Source organism: Chrysochloris asiatica, unplaced genomic scaffold (assembly GCF_000296735.1).
Source record: "Chrysochloris asiatica unplaced genomic scaffold, ChrAsi1.0 scaffold00145, whole genome shotgun sequence".
NCBI classification, from domain to species: Eukaryota; Metazoa; Chordata; class Mammalia; order Afrosoricida; family Chrysochloridae; genus Chrysochloris; species Chrysochloris asiatica.
Window position 1 is genome coordinate 1,351,936 of NW_006408663.1, and position 7,321 is coordinate 1,359,256.

The 7,321-nt window shown below is 39.9% G+C and overlaps 1 protein-coding gene across 5 annotated transcripts in view; it reads right to left on the reverse strand.

Annotated features, from left to right (window-relative positions):
• Positions 1-7,321, reverse strand: part of SSBP2 (single-stranded DNA binding protein 2) — a 464,724-nt gene that overhangs the window by 13,676 nt on the left and 443,727 nt on the right. The gene's annotated exons all lie outside the window — the stretch shown is intronic.

Genomic DNA, 7,321 nt, shown 5'->3' on the forward strand with positions numbered 1-7,321 from the left:
GTAAGGATGGCACAGGACCGGGCAGTGTTTCATTCTGTTGTGCATAGGGTCGCTATGAGTTGGAACTGACTCAACAGCATTTATTCCATCACCACCATCTCTGAGGACTAAAGTATGCCTGACAAAATAATCAATGATCTCATATGCATGGAAGAGCTAGACAGTAAATAAGGAAGACCAAAAAAGAATTAATGTCGTTGACTCATGGTGTTTAATATACTATGGACTATCGAAGAATGAACAAATCTGTCTTGAAAGAAGTCTAGCCAAAATGTTCCTTAGGAGTGAGAATGATGACGCTTTGTTTCATGTATTTGGAACATGCTATCGTGGGGACCTGGGGACAGACATCTGCTTAGTAAAGTAGAGAGCCAGTGAAAAAGGTGTTCTTCAATGAGATGGATTGACACAGTTGCTGCAACAAGGGGCGCAGACATGCAACAATTGTGAGGATGGCACAGGATCAGCCTGTGGTTCATTCTGTTGTGCACAGGGTTACTACAATTTGGAATGAACTCTATGACATTTGACAACAATAGCAACACCAACCAGTTCTTAACACTGGCAATTGTTTGGAATCAAATGAGATCAGTGAGATTTTGAACATCTCAAGAAAACCTTATAGAAAAATGATAAATTACTAAAAACTTCACTGGAATGTTAAGAGAGTTAGGTTTGCCTAATGAGGAAATTGAGTGAAAAAATATAGTGCAGGAAAAGTAGTCAGAGAGGATGCAAGCATCAGTTCCAAGATGATGACTCAGAAAAATTATAATACAGTTTAATTTTTGAGTAGTTAAAATCACTGTAAAATGGCACAGTGTATTTGGTACAGTAAAGTGAAACATGTATTATTTCTGACTAAATTATCAGTGGAGTCCTGGTGTGGCACTATAGGATAAGCACTGGACTGCAAGGCCAGTGGTTCAAATTCACCAGTGGCTCCTCAGAATCACTGAGTCAGAACCGACTTGAGGGCACTTTTGTTGTTGTTGTTAGGTGCCTGAGTCAGTACCGACCCATAGCGACCTTATGCACAGCAGAACGAAACACTGCCCAATCCTGGCCCCACCTCACCACTGTTGCAAAACTTGAGTCCATAACCATGTGCTTCTTGCACCCGTAAGGCTGTAAACTTCCATCTGCAGCTGCCTTAGGTGAAGCTGCTTCAACTAAGTGCAATGTAAGGAAATCATAAGATTTCTAGGAAGTCACAGAATATGCAAGCAAAAAGGCATCTTAGCCAATGATCACTACTTTCTGAAGTACGGAGAAGTGGCTCCTACTTTTGCAGAAGTAAAGGAAGACTAGGCGTTCAATGGAGTTTGAGGTTTAGAGATATCAAATATTCATGGTGTACTGTCCTGAGACCACAGTGCACTGTTTGTATTGTACTGCTACATCAATATGCGGTGTCATAGTGCAATGTTTGTGCAAGATGCTGTGGTATCAGGTTGCCCTTTCTCAAGCCTATTCTGTGAGACAGATTCTGCTCAGGTGATAAAATGCTGCTAGCAAAACTGCTGACAGCATTACTATTTGATTTAGCAACAAAAGTAAAACATTTCAAGCATATTCATATCTTACCTTCTTATATAAAATAGACTTTGCAATGGCCCTAGTATGAGCTAAACGATTTGTGATTTTTTCCCTTAGATATATACTCAATGTGTGTATTATGGATTCCATCAAAAACGCCCATTAAATCGTTGAACAATGTATTTACATTTCTCTATATACAACTGTAAGGATGGCTCAGGACCGGGAGATGTTTCATTCTGTTGTACATAGGGTCCCCGTGACGCAGAACCAACTTGATGGCCCTTAGCAACAACAACAATACACTACAAGTAAACGTTTCATTTGTATTTTTAAACATCTCTGTAATATTTTTATTTTCTTAGTGATAGAGAAATACAAGAACAGTTCAGATAGTCCAAGGGAAACTGAAGTGAAATAAATTTGTCTTTTTTATAACTATATCAAACAATTTAGACTGCTATGACTTCTTTACAATAGCAGAAAATAACAAAGGGAGAGTAAACCCTTTATCACCTACACATACATGACAAATATAATGATTTAAAGAAGTAAACAGGCTAGATATTTACAATCAGCAAGCTTTTCTAAAATGAAGGAAAAGCAATATTTTAAAATTCAAGGAAATAAGATGATTTACTACTTTGATTCTAATTCCTAAAATGATATCATGATTTTAAGATCATATTTATTCAACTGATATAATGCCTAAGGGAAACTGCCATGTTAAATTAATTCAAGAAATAAGACTAATTACTTCCTTCACTTGAGAAGCATGAAAAACAATTTTGAACTAAGCCTTTCAGTAATCTGTACTTTCAAGAACAAACATTTTATAGAGTTTGAACACTAGGGGGCATCTTTGTTTCTTGAAATAAAAAGCCTTGCTTAAGATCCAAAAAGAAAGGGGGAGGGGGGCATGGGGGTGGAGATTGAACCATTCTCTGGTTCACATTTTTTCTTTGCAATGCATGCTGGCATTGCAGACTTTCTGACTTTGGCATGGGCATTTTCCTTCCTAAAGGAAGCAACATGTGTGAAATGCCTAGGATACTGCCTGGTCTATGGTTTAACTTCAAGAGAAAGACTGACAAAATCCTCACAAAGCATGCTGTTCAAGGAAATGTGCATCTCAGAGTTATCTGCATTAAACACACACACACACACACACACACACACACACAAAACCTGCATGTTCATTTACTGGGGATGGTTTCTTTTTGAATTCATTACATTGTCCTTCTTTTCCTTGATTACAGGAAAGCCTACTTATTTGAAGTATCTAGCCAATTTACGTTCTTAAATCATATTTGTCAGCAAGGAATCTTTTTTTCTTCTTTCTTCATAATCTCTGAAAAGTCTAAACAAAATTGTGTGCTGCTGTGGTGGAGAAAGCACTAGATAACAATGACATCACTGGTAAGATTGCAGTTCTCACTAGAGACAAAAGCAGAGCAGTGAGCTGGAACTGCTCCCAAGGCTACACCGCCCTCCAGGGCAATGGTACAATTGCTCAGTTCACCATCCAGTGCTGTTTCTTTTTAGGATTTTCCTGGTGGGGATAGAGGAGAAGGAGAAACTGAGAAGGGAAAGAACATCTGTGTTCTGCCAACTCTGCCCAGTGGCTTGGCAGTTTCCCTCTATGTTGGGCCAGGTGTCAGGGAGGGGGACAGACATGAACTAGCTGCGGTCTTCTCTCTTCTTTAGGCACATGTTTACAGAAGATCTGCTGCTTTGGGTGTGCACAGTTAGTTAGGGTTAAAGGGTAAGGCTGACGTTTATTCTGTGCAAAGAAGTATATGGAAGCCCTGGTAACACATTAGTTAAAGCACTCCACTGCTAACTGAACGGTTGGGAGTTCGAACCCACCAGCTGCTCTGTGGGCGAAGGATGTGGCAATCTGCTTCTGCACAGATTAGAGCCTTGGGAAACCCTGTGGGGCAGTTCTACTTTGTCCTATAGGGTTGATGAGTTAGAATCGACTTGACAGCATGGGGGTTTTATATGGGATACAGTGAAACCTGCGAGAGCTGGGGCCCCACTGGTTGTTGTTAAGTGCCGTTGAGTCAGTTCCGACCCACAGCGACCCTGTACAGGGTTTCTGAGGCTGTAAGTCTTTTATGGGAGCAGAACGCCTCATCTTTCTCCTGCATGGTTCCGACCCACAGCGACCCTGTACAGGGTTTCTGAGGCTGTAAATCTTTTATGGGAGCAGAACGCCTCATCTTTCTCCCGCAGAGTGGCTGGTAGTTTCGAACTGCTGGCCTTAAGGTTCGTAGCCTGATTTGTAACCACTACGCTACCAGAACTCCTCACTGTAGTGGCTTGTTAATGAGACTTGTAAGTTGCCTGCCTTTGACAGGATGCAGTCTTGTCACTTCTCTATGCTACTGCTTGGTTGGTTGGTTATGTGCCGTGGAGTTGGTTCCAACTCATAACGACCCTGTATGGGATTTCTGAAGCTGTAAATCTTTACAGGAGCAGAAAGCCTCATCTTTCTCCTGAAGAATGGCTGGTAGTTTCAAGCTGCTGACCTTGAAGCTAGCAGCCCAACTTGTAACCAATACGCTACCAGAGCTCGTGGAAATGTAAAATATTTTTTTCTTCTCTGACAGGTTTTCTCCTTACACATGTACTGGCTTTTTCAGGTTTTACTGCAATTTGTTCCTCAGGAAGAACTTTCTGGTGCCAGTCTGAAGTGGCATCCCTCTCTTGGGACTGCTGAACCAGTGAAAAATCTGTGAAGGAAGGGGAAAGCATTGTGCCTCTTGTTCCTGCCCATATGGTCCAAATCACGCTGCAACTTTCTTACAACGTTTTCATCTCCAACCTCAAATTATTCATTTCCTCTGTACTTTTATAATACCCTACGTTATATGTGTGTACTTGTTAATCTGACTTAAGTTTTAATTAGCTGTGTAAGCATCTGTTTTTTCCCCATCAGATTGCACTCTTTGAGGCTACTGTTGTTAAGTGCTGAGTCGGCTCCAACCCATAGCAACCTTGTATACGGTTTCCAAGGAGCAACTGGTGAGTTTGAACTGCTGACCTTTGTGGTTAAAACTGACCTTGCAGTCCAGCTCATTAACCCACAGCACTACCCCAGGACTCCTCCTCTTTGACGTTAGGTATGTGTTATATTGGACTTCTGGCATGACACTACAGGATAAGCAAAGGATTGCAAGGTCAATGGATCAAACTCACCAGTCGTTCCTTGGAAACCCTATACTGGGTCGCTACGAGTTGGAACTGACTCAATGACACTTAACAACAAAGATATGTGTTATGTTTAATTCAGAATATCTTAAGTCCAAATCATTGCACATTGTTGTTTTTGTTGTCAGTGCCATCAAGTCGGTTTTGACTCATCGTGACTCTGTAAATGTTAAAATTATACCATTTTATTTTTAGAAGAATTAACATAATTTTCTGGTAGCGTAGTGGTTACGAATCGGGCTGTGAACCACAAGGTCAGCAGTTTGAAACTGCCAGCTGTTCCACGGGAGAAAGATGAGGCTTTCTGCTCCTGTAAAGATTTACAGTCTTGGAAACCCTGTTACAGGGTCGCTATGAGCCAGAACCGACTCCATGGCACATAACCACAACAATAGGCAATAACTTAAACTGCATAGTTTCTTATGCTTTTCTTATATCTTCACCAATCTTATACACTTTATATGAATTTTTATAAATATATTCTTTGTACTCACTAATCATACATATCCTGCAAATAAAACAGATGAACTGAATATAAGCATAGCTTTATTTCTAGTTTTAAAGAACGCAAACTCTAACAATAGGCAAAGTCTTGTCCGAAGCAGAGACCATTAATTTGTATCAAGATGTAAAAGAAGAAGAAAAAAAAAAACCCCACAAAAACAAATCCAGAGAAGACTTAATCTTGGTTCCAATGTGCTAAGTAGCTACTCCTTGCAAGAGTAAACAAACTATCAGCCACTGTTTCAGATTGTGAAGGTCATCACTTCTGGTAAAGGTTGAATTATGGCAAAATGTGTGTAGTTTGCTCTTCTGACTGATTCTGATTGGTAGACCTTCCATAATAATTTTTTGGTGTATGCTGTTGTTATTTGTATAGAGTTTTTGATTCATGGTGATTCACGTGTTACAGAATACAACTGTTCCATAGGTGGGTTCAAAGAGCCAAGGCTAGGTGGGCTCAAACAGCTCACCTTTAGGTTAGCACTGTAGTGCAAACCATTTGTGCCACCTGGGAACCATATTTGTGTGATGCAATACATGTGGGAGAGGCATGAAGATGAAATAGTTTGAGTTTTGAGATTCTTTCTACTATGTTCCAATTCAATGGTTCCTAATAGAAATGTGCAGTATAATCACTAGTAAGGCTTTTCAACATCCAAGTATGCCCAGTCCTACCCCTCAAAATTAAATTCTGTAGTTTATAATCTCAGTTAAAAAATCACTGCATAATCATACCCATTAGGATGGTTCTGGTGTGACGCTGTAGGATGAGCAATGGACTGCGAACCACATGGTCAGCAGTTCAAAACCAGCAACCAGATGCTCCTCAGAAACCCCATACAGGGTTGTTATGAGTTGGAATCGGCTTCCCAGCACTTAACAAACAACAACAACAACAACAAACTGATTCTGATCAAAAATGGAAAACTAACAAGTGCTGGTCGGGATGTGGAGAAATGAGAACTCTATGCATTGCTAATGGAAATGTAAAATGATGCAGTCACTATGGAAAACAGTTTGGCAGTTTCTCAAAGCTTGGCAGTTTCTCAAAAAGTTAGACATACAGTTGCCAACTGAACCAACAATTCTGCTCCTAGGTGGTCTTCCAAGAGCCATGAAAGCAAGGACTCAGATACATGTATACCAGTGTTCATTACAGCACTAGACACAATAGCCCAAAGGTGGAAATAATTCACGTGTCACTCCACAGATGGAGATAAACAAAATGCAGTACATATGATGGTTTAGTAATCTGCCATAAATAGAATGAAGTCCTGGTGCAGGCTGTGACATAGATGGGTTCTGAACACATGATGCGGAGAGAAGTAAGTCAGACACAAAAGGCCAAATCCTGTATACATATTCATAATACATATATGAAACAGCTAGAGTGGGCAAGTGCATAGAGGCCGAGTTTAATTGTGGTTATCAGGAGTTGAGGGGAAAGGGAATCAGAGTAACTGCTGAAGGGGTACTGAGTTTCTGTTTCGGGTGTTATAAAACTTCTGAAAATGCATAGTGGTGATGTTAAGTACAACATTGTGAATATAATAGATGTTACTGACTTACACACTAAAAATCACCAAAAAAGAAAACTTTTTGTTATATGCATTTTATCACACAAAAAACTTTAAATACAAAACAAAATCTTTGCATGATGATACGTCCTTGAGAAAGGCACAGTATTGCTTTACGGTGTCTCCTATGTCTAGCATTATGCTGGGATGCTTCGGGTTCAGCAATTGTTCCCCACATGAATGCATGACTTGTAGTGTTTCTTTTTACTTCTGTCTACTATGGATTTACGGAATGATAGCGCCTTTGCCTAACATAATCATAATAAACAAAATGACTTGTGTACCTAGCTTAAGTTCAATGTTAATAACAGATCAATGGACTGTCAATATTGGCCCGCTGCCCAGTGAAGTCTATTATGTGAAGGAAGAACATACTTAAACATACTTAAAGGCATTTTTTTTTTTTTTTTGGTGCATTAAGATCAGCATTGAGCACAGACCTTGCTTTGTAGTGACTTGAGGCATTGTAGAAACATGGAAATTTA